This window comes from Amblyomma maculatum, chromosome 2 (genome assembly GCF_055883805.1).
Source record: "Amblyomma maculatum isolate TAMU_Amacu chromosome 2, ASM5588380v1, whole genome shotgun sequence".
NCBI classification, from domain to species: domain Eukaryota; kingdom Metazoa; phylum Arthropoda; class Arachnida; order Ixodida; family Ixodidae; genus Amblyomma; species Amblyomma maculatum.
In genome coordinates, this window is record NC_139345.1 from 22,243,330 (window position 1) to 22,261,061 (window position 17,732).

Here is a 17,732-nt window from a genome sequence, read left to right on the forward strand (position 1 = left end):
AAACAAGGTATGGAAACTGATTCACTCTAAAGGCAGGATGTACTTCCTTCAAATTTCTCAAGCCCTCAGAAAGTTCCGTCATGACTAGAAGCATGTAACAGCAATGCCCGTGAGGTGCTCTAAAAACATTAATTGGAAGCAACATTTGCGTGCTGTGCTCAGCACCAATATGAGGCAAAGAAAAGTACAGGAAAGAATTTGGTGTTTAAAAGGATCTAGTCACGGGCGGTCACAACGAGCACTCGCTCGCTCGCACGTGCGCCGAGACCGGTCATGCCAGAGTATACAGCAAGAAAGAAAACAATGTAAAGCCTGCACACAACAAAATGAAATTAAAAGCGCAAGTTTTTGCAGGAAGAGAAAAAAAGGGAGTTAGAAAAAAAGGAACAAGGGGGAGTGAATAAAAACATCGGCTTCTTAAAATTGCTGAGATAAGAAAAGGTTAGCGAAACCCGCTAGAAGCTTCAGTGCGGGTTTGGAACCCCCAAATCATCTGCCAAAATTTGTAAGATCTGTGTGTAAGATAAGCGTTACCGCAGCGAGTAACGAGAATTCGGGCTCAACTTGTTGGCCCGAACAGACGGCACTTTAAAGGAAAAAGAAAGAAAAATGAAGTTTACGACTTTTAGGTGTTGTATGCAGTACAGTGGAGCCAGTTGCCTGGAAGCTTTTACACTAAACAGTAGGGGGGCGGAGGGTTATGTTTTGGCTGCTCGTCCAGCTGCCTAACGAATGCTTTGGTTTTGCACCGAGATTACCGCGTATGTTTTGCCTCTATCAGGTTTTTGCGCCGGCATCTAAACATCTGCGGTGCCATGCGACAGTCAAGCCCTGTTTTCTTGAACAACATTTATATTTTGAGGCAACGGGAAAATATTAGTGCAAATCGCCTTATAATCCTAATTGTAACACATAAAATTCCTGAAATCTCCATAAAAAATCAATGGACCACGTGTTTGGAACAAAATAACAGAAAACTAGAAGGTTTCAAGGAACCATCCGCCGATATATGAACTGTTAAGGTGTACTCTTATGATTTTAAAAATGAAATGCGGTTATAAATAAAATTCAGCTGAATCAACGAATGCGCGTGGGTAGAAAATCTGGGTGAGAGAAGGCAATGTACACTTATAATATCATACTACAGGCAGGGTACATTGTCCAGCGAATAAATGTCTGTTGATTTGCAAAAAGCTTTATCGGTAAGCTCTTGCCAATGCTGCACCGAATAATGTCCATAGTTACACAAGCACCCGCACCCATTGCGGCCATTTGGGGGAAGACCGAGCAAAAAATTACTAATGGGCCTTGTCGCTTTCATGTCCTGCGAGCGATATGCCCTCTGCACACTGTCAAATTCGGCTGTGAAGGATATCAGCGACACGGCTCCGCCATGGGTAATAATGGCCACACAGGAGGGATGGGGGTGGTTTTCAGAGACACGAGCCCAGCCAGCCATTTGTTAGAGCGCCGGTCTCCGTGGCGAAAATTACCGGTCCTTGCGGGAACCTTATTCCTAAAAATGGAGGAGGATGCGACAGGACCGAGTTTCATGCCCGCCGGCGCTCCATACCAATGCGGCGAGTGCGCACTCCAGCGCAATGCCTCGGGGCAACGAATGCGAGGCGAGTGACATTAGTCTGAAAATAAAGCACCGTCCAGAAGGACATCGAAAGGCTTATTGCTGTTCTAGTAGGTTTAGATCGCTAAGAAATAGCTTGTGAGCCAATGGCATGTTCAATAAACTTGTCTCATGATGCGCGCTCTCTTCCTCTAACGAGACTAAATAGGAGTTAATACAGAAAAAAGAATTTCAGTGACAGCTAAAGCTCGTGGAACTCTAGCAGGAAAAAGTTATAAAAACTGTTGCTTTCCTAGCCTTTGGGGCTGCTGAGTTCCTACTTGTAGTCCTTTCAGGCATAGAGGGTTTATGCGTTCCTTTCTTTAGAACAGCACAGGCAGACCTTGTCCTTTTCTCTCAGTTTTTCTCCTCTTGCCACAACCGATACACGAGCCGCGCTAGGCGGCTTTCAACAGCGACAACCTCGACCAGCAACCTGGATCATCTATAGTTAGTCCACAAGTCACCTGCCGCCAGCGAAGCCCTGGACTTGGGGCACCGACCATCCAGCTCCTGCTAAATATTGTTACGGGGATGTACTTAATGTAACGGCACTGCGATTGGCTGAACTCGACGCTAAGACTTCAGTAGCCGTGCAGTATTCACTCTGTCAGCGTCGTCCTCTTTCTTAACGCTTCGTCGTGCCCGCGTTCCTCGGTCGTCGTCTTTGTAAGTGAGCACATCACTTTGGTCCCGCGTTTCCCGGTAACACTACCCCCTCGGAAAAAGGCAACGTCCCGGTGCATATTAGGCGTGCGGTGTGGAGGGGGAGTAATATGGCTTGAGGTGGGCGACATGTACGATTTCGGAATTGGGTGTAGCAGTCGGTGACTTTGGGTGGAGCGGTGCGTTAGCCTGCTCTGGTCCCCATGAGAAAGGAACGCCTTTCTTCAGCAGATTGGTGAGAGGACGAGCAACAGCGGCAACGTTTGGGACGAACCGGCGAAAATAAAAGCATGAACAACATGGCATGAACAACAATATTATCTTCAATAAAATTATACCCCTCTATGTCTTATTCGTTCTGTTATATCGTTATTTCCAATCAAATGGCTTAAAGCTCCACTTTCACGCTATTGCCAATCCAGACACTAACGGTGCTGGGCTCAGGGGCGTCTGGAGATTTCACATAGTGCTTCCAGACCAAGGTGTGGCTTATTTAAGGTGCATGCCCAAAGGCAGCGTTTTCTAACTATTTGTTTTCAGTTCAGTTCAGGCGTTCAGTCGTGTCCGACTCTTCGTGACCCTATGGACCATGTCACGCCACGCTTTCCGGTCTCTCACTATCTTCTTAACATCACATAGCTTCATCTGCAATGCCTCGAGAATGCCATCTAACCATCGCGTTCGCTGCCTACCCCTTCTCCGGCGACCCTCAACCTTTCCCAACATCAAATCTTTCTCCAGCGACTCCTCTCTTCTCATCAGATGACCAAAGTAGCTGAGCTTTAACTTTAGAATTTGACCCTCCAATGAGCAGTCAGGGTTTATGGTCGACAATATCGACTGATTTGATCTTCTGGCAGTCCAAGGAACTCTTAAGAGTCTTCGCCAGCACCACAATTCAAACGCGTCAATTCTTCGGCGGTCAGCCTTTTTCACAGTCCAACTCTCGCATCCATACATCACAACTGGAAAGACCATAGCACGGGTTATACGGATCTTGGTTGGCAGACTAATGTCTCTGCTCTTTACTAGGCGGTCAAGGCTAACCATTGCTCTCTTTCCCAGAAGCAGGCGTCTCCTAATTTCATGGCTGCAGTCTCCTTCCGAGGTAATCTTGGCTCCCAAGAACAGAAAATCTGTCACAGCTTCCACTTCTTGTCCATTGATGCTCCAGGAACTATTTGTTTTACTTCCCATTAATGCGATTTTTAGGCGTTGGTGACGTAGGTCATCGGAAAGGACGTCACCCTGGTAGTAACAAAAACAGGCCCACGATACCACTTGTATAGAAAAGCATCACGTACTATTGCCAGAGAGGAGGTGTGGCTTCGATACCAACGAATGACCGAGAATAAAAACCCGCTTGTCACGACTAATGAGCTTCGTCCACATTTATGTCTTCTGAGCGAAGTAATTGGGCGTCTGAAGCGTGACATTGGGCTTGAGTGTTTAGTGGGACCTAACTAGGATGAATGCGATGGAAGGAGGAGGCCATCGTGCCGCAGTCGGACGGGACATGTCTATGACTGCTCGTTTGCTTCGTCAACTGCTGCCATTCCTCACAATTGCCAGCTTAATTCAATGTAAAATTGTTGGATACCTAGAAAATACGGCCACACGTAAGATACCAGCTCTTCTTTGAGCTAAATCTTTTTAGGAGAAACAAAATAGGACTGTCTGCATGGTACTTAGGCGAGAGGTTCCTTGAAAAATCAGTCACCATGCTACACCCGACGTTAAGGAATTACAAATGACCTATCACTTCTCATCGACTATACTATGCAGACAAACTGCTTTCTTAGAATAAATAACTCAAAAACATTACTAAAATCGACCTTAAGAATAGCCATAACCAGAAAATCCCAGAGGTAATTAAAGCCGTAGCGTAAAAAGTTTAAAATGTAAAACCATTTTTATGAGCCACTGCACATTCCCATCAAATGGTACATTAGAATGAGAAATCAGAAACACTGACACTCGAAAGAGTGCGCGAGAAAAAAAAAATTTAAAATTTTCACTTCACTGTAGCAGTTACTGGTCTTGACCCTGTTTTTATTAGTTATTAAGTCAAGCGTTCTGTGACTTGCAATCTACACCTAAGGCTCAATATTCTCTATCTACAAACGCTTTCTGTCCACAAGAAACAATTTTTAGCGAGAGGTTCTAAAGCACCATCTGCTGTTTGCTGGGCGCTGAAGCCAAAAATAGCGAATAGCTAGCTCAGCGAATGGTGCCTGCAAACAAAATTTATTTTTGTTTTGCCGTAAACATTGTGCAACTTCTTAACAAAGGAATGCCTGGAGATGGGCAGTTGACGCACACTTGAATGAAACGAACTGCGTTCAAACTGCATGAAACGACAAATATGAAAGAAGCACGTGCGCCATGTCCACAGTGTGATGGAACGAGCCAGAGGTGACGTGCATAATTTAATGAATAGTAGCCCCATACGGACAGAAAGCATAAAACGGACTGCAAAACTTTCTTCTTCTATATATCCTCATGCAATTGGTTTGGCTTCGAGGAGCAGGCGAACACGTTAAACTATGTCGTGCACAGTGAAAAATGAAACGACGATGTCAATGAAGTCTTAGACTAGTTGGCAAGAAACTTCCTTCTTACCCGATCGCAAACAATTTAACCTTTTTTGGTTCATTTCTCACTCCAACTTCCTGCAATAAAAAAAAGAGACTGAATATTTTAATATCCGGGAGTCAGAGAACTAAGACAGACAGGAAAAATAATAATATTTAGAACGCAACAATGAAGGGTCGGAAATTGCCATTTGTATATGACCAATGTGAGCGCGGCGGGTGGTGGCTGTAGTAATATTAGAGGGCGCAACAATTGCAGATAAATATTAAAAAATACATTTGCGGCGACAATCTTCATTTCATGCGAGTCGTTTAATGCGTGGAAGGTTGGTTATATGAAAAGATGTAGGACTCATCCGCCATCTGAAGCGAGCGCGCGCCATCCGCTGGCTGCATCGATTGGCCATTATCAATGCGTTAGTGCTGACACCTCCAGACACCTTCGAGGAACCACCTAACAGCCAGATGGCTGAATGTGTCGGCTATTGTAGAATAGGCATGTTGAAGACCTGAACTACAACCACGATAAAAATTTGTACTGAGCACAATGTAATGGCATGAACAACTTGTAATGCCTTTCATTCTTTGTAATTTCCTTCCTTCTGTTTGACGAATAATCTACGGCTGCATGTGCTGCACTGAGCAATAACAGCAATAAAGGATTAAGATGTCTATACACGAAATCATTTGATATCAATGCGAGTAGCAAAAGGAAATAATGGCCATTTTCTGTGCAAACGAGAATCAAATGGGCCTACACGCTTGATAGCGGCAGCTCACATTAGCTTCTCCCAGTCGAGGCTTCGCTTTCGTCACTTCGCTTACCAAAATACGGCTTCGTTTAACGACTTTTTTCTGGTGTTAAGAGCGCGCATTGGACATAGCTGCTTCTTCGCCTGATATCTGGCGATATTTGGCGAAGGAAAGCTACAGTAGCGGTTGTCAAGCAAGAAACTAATAACCGCCTGAAGGAAGTGAAAACTGCAATTCAAAGACTGTAAGCACTTAAGAAGTTACTACGTTTGCAAGAACGGAAATAATACTGAGTGAATGAATTTCTCCCTACATGTACGGACAAAAACACGTTTCCTCTTGGGGAGTTGAAAGAGCGTAATTCGGAAGAGATTGTGAAAAGCCTTATCGAAAGGTATTGATCAAATGGAAAGAACATAATGTGATAATGCAATGTGGTATGAAAACTCTATGTTACCAGGTTCGCTTTTTCTCTTTGCGACCTTGGAACTCATAGGCGGCACAAAAAAAAACATATGGAAGTGTGTTAAGACGGCTAAAGCAGAGCACGAGTTCCATCACCACATGGCGCAAGAGCATCCATGAACACGCAGATAAAATTTCATTGAATGTAGGATGCTCAGAGAAGCGAATCTGGCAGGAAAAAAACCCCGTGAGCGATTGGTTCATGGAAGTTTACCGTCCCAAAGCAACTCAGGCTATGAGAGACGCCATAGTGGAGGGCTCCAGAGATTTCGACCACCTGGAGTTCTTTAGCGTGCACTGACATCGCACAGCACACGGGCGCCTAGCTTTTCGACTCCATTGAAAAGCGGCTGCCACGGCCAGGATGAAATCCTCCATCTTAGGGCACTGTATTCGAGCCCCCTAACCACTACACAACCACGGCGGGGCCCCCCTGAGTGAATGACCATTTCTGATAATATACAGTCACTAAAACCTTCCGATTTCTTGCTTGCGACCATAGTTCGTATGACGCCTTTTCACTTTCTGTGTGTATGGCACCCTCTTGTCCATACGGCGTAAGACGAAAAACGGCAGCATTCGTCGAATGGTTTCTAGCAGCGTGAACAGCTGCTGGTCTGTTTAAGGCGCCGCCTCGTCCGACCCGCCTCGGATTTACATGTATGATATGTTTTAGCGCCACTACTTCCCACAGTCAGACTCAAACAAAAATGTTGTGGCCTTTATGTGACGAGCTCGGGTGAAAAAAAAAAAAAAAAAAATTGAGCGCACCTGATTCCAACCAAACAATTTTTCTTGTGAAGAGAGTATGAAACGTCCCAGCTGTCGCCACAGCCAGCCACGCGTGTTGAACTGAAACTCACTCTTGCATTGTGCTTTGAGCCCCCTCGTCTCCACCAATTTCTATCTGTTACCTAGAACATCCACATGTCCTACTTGTTTTCATCACGTTAAAACTATACAAACTGTTTCCTTCAGCTGCTCCTCAAGTGCAGTTTTCTGACGCAGTAGTTTTAATTAGGAGGTAACCGTGGAATATTGTGAGCTACGGTTATGAACATGTTTATACAAGAGGTTTAATTTTTCAGTACATGGCAAAACCTAACTTCCCTTCAGAGTTTCTTCTACACTAGTACCTTGTAGTAAATACTGCGAGTTGATCTGCGGATATGCTCATTATCAGGGTGCAGTATTATGAAATGAGAAAGTACAGATCTCGGCCATTGAAGTTTTGGGACGTGATATTTTGCTATAGTGTAGCAAACTCACTGGATCATAATGATAGATAGTCATAAAAATTTTCACCTAGGTGCTGACATGCTTTGCTTTTATTTTTTGTTGTGTCTGGTTTTCTGGAACATATGAAGCTGTTTTGATTTCGTGATATATTTAGGTTAAGCGCTGAGATACTTGCATATGTGCACCATGCCCGCTCGGCCTGTTTAGTTTTTTTTTTCTTCGTTTCACAGAGTAGGTACGATGGTCTCTCCAAGTGGCATGTGCTAACTAATATAAGCTGTACTTTTTATTTTTCCTAGGAAATATGTGACAGACGTTAATAAAAGCGTTCTCCATAATATGTTTGCTACACATGTTTCGTTGTACACTCTTTTTTTTTTTTTACCTCAAATGGAGCAGTGCGTCACTTCGCAAAAATGCTGGCTTCTCTCGATGGCGGAAGCGCAAAGCCTTCAAAGGTCACCAGAACCAGTCACCAACCACACCTCCTTCCATGTCTCTCTTACTAGAGGAAGGCTCGTAATCCAACGACACTCAGCATCTATTTCAGCAAAGTACCTTTCTTCATGTTCACTCTAAACTAGCGCCACCAACCCACATCAACCATTCACAACGGCCCCAGCCAGTAGTACTCCAAGAAGCAGCTGATTGAAAACGTGACGTCGAAATAGAATTCAAACGCGACTGGAAAACGCAGCTGCCCAACAGAAAAGCGCCCACCATCTGTCTCCCTGCCCCACCTGGGGGGGGGGGGGGGGGGGGGGGGGGAGGTGAAAGGGCGATCTCACTGCTTTGAAAAAAAAAAAAAAAAAAGAAATCTAATAATGGCGGCACCAACCGCGCAGACGACACGCGCGCAGCGGGGTTAGAGCCCTTACTCTTCGAGCACTGCCAATTAAGACAGGCAGCGCTTTGACTCCGCTTCCTCTTCCTTAGCGTGTCAGGGTCCCCGCTTGGTTCCTGCTGGGGGCCCATTTATTATCGAATGGGAGAGGCCCCTTGAGAAGAGAGAGCAAACCAGGGGGATGTCCAAAAGCCAAGCTGTCAGTGAAATATCTCATCGCCCTCAAGAAATACAAAACTCGCCACAATACGAGTAACCAGGCACGACATTTCAAAACATGACTACAAATTGCTACATTATTCCTGCTTTAACCTACAGGGCTTGAGATGGTTGTCGCCTTTCAGAATAGGATGTATGCTTCGCAGCAAATGCCTTGCTGAGGGAAGCCTGTGTCCGCAACAGCTGTTGTGGACACATAAAAGGATGCATTGACAACTGATGGGCAACCACTTCCATGTGCTGGAGTTCCGGATTACCGTTTACATTTGAGGTAGTTGGCGCATGTTAATTTGAAATAAACCCCACAGTAGCACTGCTATCTCTTGGCGCTATTTGTTTCACACTTTCCTAATTCTGCATTAACAATATAAATGGTGGCAAAGAAATAGGCGTGCATTTTAACGCTAACCTAGGTGCTGTATTTAACTGTACTAACCAAGTTATCGTGGTTTCCATTCGCTGCCGTTGTCTAGACCGCATCTGCTTCATTGGCGAGAAAATCAAAACAATTTACGTGTGTAAAACGCAACCGCCTCGGGACAGCGGCTATTCTAGGCACCTTTCGATGGTCCAGTGAAGGTTAACTGGGACCACCGAGTTCGAACAGGGTACCTCAACCTCCTCAGGGATGCACAGCACCTTTCCACTCAGGCACATATCCTCCTAGCCATTCATAGAACAACGCGCCTGTGCAATGTGTTCTTTTTTTAGACCGTGCTCTAGTTCTACCAATCTTGAAAGTGTAATGACGCCGGAATTTTCTGTAACAAAGGAATAAAGTCGATAGTAACGTACACCATCACCGTAGCAAGGGTGCCGCCCGAGAGCTTCGTCATGTGTACAAAGTATCGATGTCCAGCCTAATTTGGAGGCAAAAAGGTGGTGGCTCCCAAATTCAGCCCAGGTCATCCCCAAAACTTGGTCAGCGGATTTGCCCCGAAATCAATGTCCAGTCTAAGTCAGCTATGGAGAAAACGATGGTGACCACCAAATTTTATCTACGCCAACCCCATATTTGACCCGGGCCTCCCCAGAATTTCACCACGGCCGATTTGGATGAAAATAGGTGTCCTGCTCGATTCGAGTATGGCGAGCACAATCATCATCATCATCAGCAGCAGCAGCAGCCTGATTATACCCACTTCAGGGCGAAGGCCTCTCCCATATTTCTCCACTTAACCCGGTTCTGTGCTAGCTGCATCCAGTTGACCCCTGCGAACTTCTTAATCTCATCCGCCCACCTAACTTTCTGCCACTTCCTGCCGCCCCCAGCATTGTGCTCGCCGCAGGGGGCGAGCACAATGCTTACCTCCAAACTTTGGCTTGGATCTCCCTCGATTATAGCCCCAGCCAGTCCAAAAATTTGACATCGGCCAATGTGAATTAATACATTACTGCATAGTGTGCAAATATTACGTGCACGTGGCACTCGTACTATGCATACCGCGTCCAGAAAAAACAACCGACACAATCTTCGTAAAAAACAATTGTTAGTAACAATGACTCCTCGTCTACAAACCGCTGACTATTAAACCGCTGACTAATCTTATTAGTAAGTGAAATAATCTGTTGAAAGTTTGCTCAATCGAACGACATATCGGAGTAAGCATTCTTCACCTTACTCCTTATTCTAGACATTAGCTCCATTTATGCCTAAAGAAAAGTTTTAACATGCAAGCTTCTGACCGCAAAAACAGTTCTTTGGGGCTGCCGCGAATGTGGGTGGATCTTACTGCTTACTTAGGTTGCATAACCTCTGGGTATTGACTTTTTGCCGCCGTTTCTAACGCGATGATTGCGGCGCTTCTCGTGGGAGTTATGGTGTTAAGGGAAATGACAGATCGGCCGAGAGCATGCGCTGAATGTGCAAGCAGCGGCGTGCTCCACAGTCCATGTGCCATTGGGTTTTAAGGTCCTACAATATTTTTCTTTAGAATAGTGCCAGTTCTTTGAATTTATTTTCATTTCGCAAAAGGGCGTCGCGATGAGCGCGTGACATCGCTGAGTAATCAAGGTGACGAATATTCAAACACACGCAAAAGCCTTGAATTTATGTATGCGGCATTTTTTTTTATGCAACCGTTCCGTTTACTGATGCCGGACATGCGATATGATGGATTGGGACTTGTCCAGTATGCACTGATGTTCAGGAAGAAGTGGTTGCAGGACCATATGCTTCCAGAAAAAAAAATCTCCTGCCATTCAAAAGCAATGAAAAAAGGCCACTCTTGTCAGCTGGAACAGTCTGGGAGCACAGCTGTTTTCTGAGATGCGGTGAACTGGGGCATGAATGCTTCCGAGAAAAATCCCTTCATGCAGGCCGAGTCTTATCTTTTCGTGTTAATGCTGCTATGCTACAACAAAAAGATTGACCCGTATTCAGGCGACTGAAGGTTATCGAATGTAAGCAGGGAACCTAATATGGACAGGTATTACGATTCACATTTCAATAATTCGAGCCGGACTCCGACGGCAGAGTAAATACTGCTCCCACTACAAACTTCTCGCAAATATAATCCAAACAGTTGAAACTATATGAATCTCTATATTGTCAGTTGCGCTGGAATCGCACCTGGAACGCACCGCACATGAGGCAAATCTTCCGCGGTGGGTTCGGCAAACCACCGTAAAGCAAGCGACATCTTTTCGAGAGTGAAAGTGCCTCCAAACAGCCGTTTGTTATTAGAAAGGAGAGACTCAATTCTGCGCCTTTAATTTAAGCCTACAGAGGGCGAGTGGGATATTTCTGAGATTTAAAGCATTCGTTTTCTTACGTTTCTAGTCAAAAGACTTTCAATATAAAAAAATATCGGTTATATTGTTCCCAGGAAGAATAAAATATTTTGAGCGTGCGTGCGTGTGTCTGTGTGCGTGTGTGTGTGCGCGCCTGTGGTTGTGTGCGTGTGCGTGCGTGTGTATGTGTGCTTTTGTGGGTGCGTGTGTGTGTGTGCGCGCGCTTTCATTTTACCGCCAATAAGTGTTGCACTTTTCTTTTACAGTTATAGTTTCTCCTTCATACAAGAGCTGCCACCGGAAAGCACGCTTCACAAGGTAAGAAAATGGCCGTCATCCGAAAGGCTAAAACTATTTCCCGTTACAGTTATGTTAAAGCTATGGACTAGCAGAAATCCTCTACACTAACGGTTAATAGCCTTACGCTTTGATGTTGCATATATTCTCCTTTCTAGCATTCAATTCAAGCATAGCCAACTCGAGTGCTCTATCAGAGAAGATGACAAATGTGACAGCACATGATACTCACGACGGCTTTCTGGTTTCTTGGAATACAGTGTGTACTTCCTGGGAAACGAAATGACTTCGAGCAAAAAAAAAAAACACTGTACGGAAAGGGCTATTTTCACTTCACCAGACACCAAAAAAGGGTCATGGTTTCTCCCATCATGCTGGTTACATCTGGTTGCATTTCTGGTTTCCAATAACAAAAGGTGGATTCGCGGTTGTTAATAACCAAATGCGGTAGTTTTATAGGAAACCACCGTATCACGGCCGCTCCCATTGAGCCCACCCATAGCTGCCCTTAGGATTTTGAACGGGCGAAAAAGAATCTTCCTTCTTACTTCGCTAAGGCCATTAGCGGGGCCTATTAACCCAGCTATAACCGTTCGCTGGCTAGCACGCTCTGCTGCAATGCAATCTGCGTTAAAGCTTTCTAACATTACCACCTAAATTTCGCGGCTGTTTTGCAATAACGCTCTTTGAAATTTTGCAGTTATTTTACTTGCGGCGTCCAACCGCTAAATAAAAAAACAGCAAACAACTTCACTTGAGGATAGTTTTTCTCCGCTGTTTTTACTAGAGATCTTTAGTATGTTAAGAAAAGATATGAGCTATGTTAACTGCCTGTTTGATGTGGACTGAACAGGTGTTTGCAGACCAAGCCCACTTTTAGTTGTGGCTAAATGAGAACTTTTCTATGTCTTGAGCTGTGTTTCGAAACTATGTTATTCACTTTACGGAAAATTTTACTTTAAGAGTACCTGGTAATGACAAACGATCTACACATTTGACATGTCTATGCTGTTGTGTTTGGGCACCGTTGTGGATCAGTGGTTTTAGCGTTAACTTTCTGATCCTGTAGTCACGGGCTGCATTACGTGGCGGCGGCCGAATTTCGAAGGAGGTGAAATACAACCATATTCATAGGCTGACGGATGTCGCCACGTACTGAAGAATTCTAAGCAGTCTATGTTAATAACAGGCCTCCACTTATAGCCAACATGCCGCATGCAGGAAGAAGTTACACGATGTCTTGTCTACCGTCGCTTTTACTCGAACACTTGCGAAGTACATGTAGCGTGAAATTTCCCAATGCTTTAGCGGTTTATTAACCAAGTTTTGTATGCATTCGTAGATAAAATTTGTAAAGCGATATGAATTTCAGCTGTTTTGCATACATGCAAGCTACAGGGGAGTGACTACAAATTATTTTTAGCTCGCTAATTTGTACTTCTACAAATAGTAGTAAATATATAGCGACTAATAGCAGTGTCATTCACGTGAATGCGACTGGGGAATAAAATGTCTCTAGAAGAGTCACTATGTAGCCAGAGCGCCTCCAGCTTCCGCTGCATGTTTGAACTTCTAATATGGCGGACATCTACAACAACACTGTTGTACGATTGCCGGTATGCTTAGGCGTCGCTTGGTCTTTTTAGAGAAAACTTTATTTGTCTGCCAGAAAAAAAGTTCTCGCGTAGCGCGATACATGATTCATTACCGTGAACCGCTACCGCATGCCTAGATAGTCTTGACGGCGATAGATGGCCCCACATGCTGACAGTTGGCTTACAGACCTACCTTGAAGCGACCATTTAGCGTGCACGCACCGGCCACGCATGGTAGCGGGCCATGGTGACGAATCGCGGATCGCGCTCCCTTAAAAACTCTCTAAATATCCTTTTTTTTTCTCAATGACACATAATATTGAATAACGTGACAATTGATTTCACGGCTACTTGTAATACCTACACTATGTGTAAAAGAAAGGTAACCTCAGAATAGTAGGGTTTGTAGCTATGGCTTCTGGGCGACCTCCTCCTGCGCATCAAATATCTAGCAGTGAACCATGGAGACGGATAAAATAGGCAAATGCCCTGTGAGAGCACCGCCCTGCCATTTGCTGCAAACTGGCCCGGGATACGCGCACATATTCAGAACAAGCTGCTAGAACTCCAAAATTTACTCCAAGTGCTTCATTATTATGCTTTGTCATTGCCCTTGGCAATGCATGGCATGCTCCATTTCATTAAATGTAAACTGGTAGCGATCGAACCATTCAGAATGCTGTACTCTTCCGAGTCGAGCTGGCTGAAGCGCCGTGGTTGTTCTGACAGCCCACGTTTTCCATTCAAATAATCTCACAAACTTTGATCTGTAGTTGACGAGGCGCCTGAATATGAGACGTCATTAGACAATGACTACATTGGCGAGTATAACTGCCCAGCTACACCAAAAGGAAAGTCACCAGAAAAAAAAAAGCTCCCGAAAATGAAATGCGCTGGCAAGGATGTTGTACGCACAAGCTCTATAGAAAATCCTGTTTCTCCAGTCATTTTAGACTTGTCCTCTGCTACTCACCCGCCCTCATTTCTCTAGAATCGGTCATCCTCCTTTCTATCACTCCTATCCTTCTCGCTGACAGCCATAAGGCCAACTGGCCTATTCCGTCTTAATGACTGTCGCATTCGGTGCCCCTGCTACAGCTCTATCTGTGTTTCGTGCAATGTGAAGCTCTAAAACAGAGAGTATATACTTCTCTCTCTTATGTGTGCTTTAGGCATGTTAGGTTCACCTCTCCTCCCACTCTACATTCGTCGTATGCTCTTCTCTTGCAAAATTTTAACCTTTATTTCGGTCTGTTTACATAAATCCTCCACCTTACCGATTCTCAAGACCTTGCCAATAGTCGACAGTATTCAAGACCTCGTACAAGCACCCTTCAGGCTATACCATATATACTGATTCAGTACACGCTATATGCACCATTCATATGGGGTCGCATTCCTGAGGAACTGCAGGATGATCGACACAGAGCTTTTAAAAAGCTACGTCCCCACACTGTCCAACTGATGTGGATTCCTGGTCAATCTAGTATCCCAGGCAATGAGGTTGTGCATTGCCTCGCCCGCGAACCTCAGCACCGGGCGCCTAGGACTTCCTGGCCTTATCCACCCACGTGGGACACTACTCTTCACTGTATATAATTAAGAAATCAATCATCACAATGACAACATTAGGGAAACTCTTCCTACACTTTCTCTTCCTGATAAATTCCTCACTACAACGCCAATATGCATTCTTTGACGCATACAACTAAATACACTCCTTACTACTGCCCGATCGTTTCTATACCGAATCAAACATTCCTCCACATGCCCGAATTATTCTTAACACTATGCAAACTTAGAATACTGCATGTCTTCCTGCCCTGTTGTAATTAAGTCACCTCACTTTCCACCCCCTCCTCCCCCAACGTGACGGACTTGGTTAGCCTCTTACGAGCTGAAAGACCACCTTGCCTTGGTGACCCTGGCCCAGGACATTCTCGATGCTTAATAGTGCGTGAAATAAAGTTGTTTCCTCCTCCTCCTTGTTCTTGGCTTCCTCTTGTGGCCCACACGTCTTGCGTTCCCATTGGCACTGCACGAGGTGCTGTCTTTTCTTCTCTCGGTTTATTTTGTTCATTTTTGTTTTATTCAAAATGGTTGTTCGCATCGTCCTGCTAGCCTATTATAGCCAACATGCTTAAGCATTGCAATTTGTTCGCATTCTTCCTTTTTCGACGTGTTGTACTCTTCTCAGAACCACTGACCGGCTTTCCTCCTGTGACTACGTCGCCCCTGTGTCTTCTCCATTCCCTCCCAACAGAAGCTATCGAGCCGAGCAAGCGGCCACTCCTAGGGACGAGCGGTGATCCACCCTCTTCTCGTTGATTCTACGCCCGCTGCGCATTGGGCGCCCGAAGGAACTCATGTGAAGGCGTGTGCTTTGTATCGGCCTGTCGAGAGCCGTGGTAATAGCAGAAAAGCGAGTGCTTGCATTCGGCACTGCTGCGCTGTTGTTAGCGCAATTATGCTTCAAGTTCATTACAGTAAAATATATAAGCAACTGAATACAGAATCCCGGATGACGTACGCTGTCTGCTAATCAATGAAGGACCGCGTGAGCGGTAAAATGAACGGAAGAGGTTGTCCGTAGCACCACTAAAATGGGCCCCTAACGGCTGTGCGGCACACGCTACCGACCGAAGTGAGGTCGTTTAATGAGTGCTCCGATCGAAGCATATTGAAGGGAAATAAGGCATAGTCCCAGCAGCGGAATGGGCTGCATGCTTATATTTTGCATTCTAGTTTCAGTATATCAACGCGTATACGACATGCATTTTACTGTGGCGCGTTACAACGGGGCTACGCAACAGGAATTGAAGCCTGGAGATCACCAAACAATGTGATCAATTTAATTCTGCGAGCGTGTCCGCTCATTGTCATACATTGCTCTCAGTTGCCAGTGACTGGACTCAGATGGTTCACACACCGCGCTACTTGAAGCGATTCATTACACGGCACGGTATTTAAACGCATTGTGTCCCACACGCAGGATGCTGCTTAAATAGGAGCCACCTTATACCGATTGAGGGTTTGAATACCTTTTATTATTTCGCTTTGCCCAAACTGGTCTGTGAGATGTGAATATGCACAAAAATAATTCAATCCAGGGTCAGTGCGGTCTGCCGAACAAACATATTTATTGAAACCAATAAATAAGACTTGAATGCAAAATCTCAAAATGCAATCTTCGCAATGTTGCCAGAATCGAAACGGTTAGAATTGTACGCGAGAACGACCCGTTCGTACTTGTAATCATGCCTAATTTTGTATTTTCGACACGAATTAGTTTTGACATCGGATAAAGGCTGAGCTATATGTACTCAAGAATTCACGAGAACGCGACGGCGGCACGCGTCGCGCGAAGACTTCGTGCGAGCCGAAATGCATTGAACGCTTGGCTCGTCGCTCGGATCTGGAGAAACAGAAATTTCGCTCGTTCGCCCGAAAGTGCATGCGCGATCAGCCAATAGCATGAACGCTGAGCATCCATCACTGCCGGTCACTTCGCGCGCTTTTTTTAAGTGTTGCAACAGATTGCCGTGTATTTCGCGCTTCGTACTAAGTGGTGGCCAACGTTCAAGGCTTCAATGAGCTCCTTGTTGACGCAGTCGTGTGCAAGCAGGTCCTTTCGGACCAGCAGCACAGGCACTATAAGAATACCAATCATTCTGATGTTACTTTTGGCCGAGTTTCAGAAGTCTTCAGTGCACCAGGTGAGCAGTTTCGTAAACAATTTGACTGAGTTTGTTACATTGACTACTAACTGCTTCCGTATGCAGACTGGATGTTTACGAAGTTAAAGCGCTCATTTATGTTTCATGCATGTGGTCTCAGCTGTCGTCGAGCCATCGTTATCTTCGCCAGAAAATGCATGCAGCCGGCAGCAGATTTGCCCGACAAGTGAAAGCGTGCATGCGGAACTAAATTTCACTATTTGACAGAAATATGGTATTTTATCTTGTGGCACATTTAACGGCATGTGCTCTTTGCATTCGCAGTTCCAGAAATATAGGCCAGGTGTAAGAACTTGCGGGACACATTCAGGCGTGTGTTTAAAACTCGCGTCCGTGCAAAGAAGAGTGGGGCTGGGGTGGACGACATGCAAGTGGAGGATACGACTTGGCCTTACTATGACCGAATATGCTTCCTAAGAGACACGATGCGCAGCAGATCGTAAGTCAATTTCTCATGATTGCAGCAGATTTATTGCACTTTAACAGCAAAAATATATACCAACGGTATTTCCAGTCTGCCGATGCTTAACATTGTTCCAAACGGGTTCCATTTGTGTTTACTGTCTGAAATAATTCAATGAAAGTGTCTATAATATTAAAGTGCATTTTAACTTACAAAGGCATCATTTGCCTTTTGCAAGGGAAGTGTACACTTATCTTTTACATCACTGCAGAACCTCAGGCAACTTGGACCCCCTGTCCCTCAGTGTAGGGGCCGAGGATGTAGCAGAGGATATTAATGACCCCAAGCCATTGCAAAATGCACAGCAGGGTTTTGCTGACATGTAGAGTGGGGAAAAAGTTGTCTCTGCCAAGCCGTAGACCAAGCTTAACTCCAGCAGTAAGCGCATGAATTTAGCTTCTGCCTAAAGCACCTTACTGCATTGAGCCCCGCAAAAAAAGCAGATACGACAATCAAATTCACAAACTTGATATTGTTACGAAGCGGTAAGCCGATGAAAACAGAAG

The 17,732-nt window shown here is 45.1% G+C and overlaps 1 long non-coding RNA gene across 2 annotated transcripts in view; it reads left to right on the forward strand.

Annotated features, from left to right (window-relative positions):
* LOC146198119 (uncharacterized) overlaps window positions 1–17,191 on the forward strand; it is a 162,171-nt gene extending 144,980 nt beyond the window's left edge. For both annotated transcript variants that reach the window (XR_014704712.1, XR_014704713.1), the window contains 2 exons: window positions 11,401–11,452; window positions 17,028–17,191. This is a non-coding gene — a long non-coding RNA (uncharacterized LOC146198119). The remainder of the gene's footprint in view (window positions 1–11,400; window positions 11,453–17,027) is intronic.
* Window positions 17,192–17,732: the final 541 nt, after the last annotated feature.